General features: G+C 42.4%; 1 protein-coding gene across 2 annotated transcripts in view; it reads left to right on the forward strand.

Moving 5' to 3' along the window:
• DIAPH1 (diaphanous-related formin 1) overlaps positions 1–890 on the forward strand; it is a 173,711-nt gene that overhangs the window by 61,970 nt on the left and 110,851 nt on the right. The window lies entirely within an intron of this gene.

Consider the following 890-nt stretch of genomic DNA (forward strand, 5'->3'; position numbering starts at 1 on the left):
GCAATAAACATGGGTGTGCATATATCTGCTTGGATGTGGTTAGTTATTTCTTGTCTGCAAGGCACAGAGTTGCCCCATCCTGTCTCTATGAAGCTCAATGTACTGCAGTGGCTGTGAAGCAGGAGCCAGACTCAGCCTCCTCTGTTTCTGTCTCTTATGTTAGATGTTTTATCCTGATAAATAATATTATCTACTCATGTTTAAGAACAAAGGACTGAAAAAGCTGATTAGAAAACCTGGTGATGCTTTTTGTTGTTATTATTATATGCCATTGAGTCACCTGTAGCTCACAGCAACCATATGCACATTACTCTGAACCCTGCCCTATCCCGAGCCAATCTGTCATCTCCAAGAAACCTAATCCCATTTCTCCAGTCACTGAGTCAATCATCTTATCCTGAGTCTTCCCCTTCTGAGCTGTCCCTCCACCCTTCCAAGCATGGTGTCCTTTCTAAGGACTAGTCCACCCTGGCCATGTGCCCCATTATGTGAGATGGAGCTTCAGTATCTTTGCCTCCAAGGAGTAGCCAGGCTGGTTTCACCTTCTCCAGGACAGACCTGTTTGTTCTCCCAGTATTTCATAGTATGTTCTACACTCTTTTCCAACACTGCAATTCAAAGCAATCAGTTCTTCTTCTGTCATCCTTAGTTATTGTCTAGTTCTCAGATGCATAGCAAGGAATTGCAAAGACCTGGTACTTGGGTACAATTTGTTACCTATGAACTTTAAGCTATAGAGTAGTGCCGTCTAGTAGCAAAATTAGTATAAACCACATATATAATTTTAAACTCTGTAGAAAACAAATAGATTCATCCTAGAGAGGGTTAAACCAGGCTGCTCCTTGGAGGCAAGGATTCTGGGGCTTTGCCTGACATACTTTGGACATGTT

The sequence above is a fragment of the Elephantulus edwardii genome, unplaced genomic scaffold (assembly GCF_000299155.1).
Source record: "Elephantulus edwardii isolate Elephantulus edwardi_28Jun2011 unplaced genomic scaffold, EleEdw1.0 scaffold00095, whole genome shotgun sequence".
Classification (NCBI taxonomy): Eukaryota; Metazoa; Chordata; class Mammalia; order Macroscelidea; family Macroscelididae; genus Elephantulus; species Elephantulus edwardii.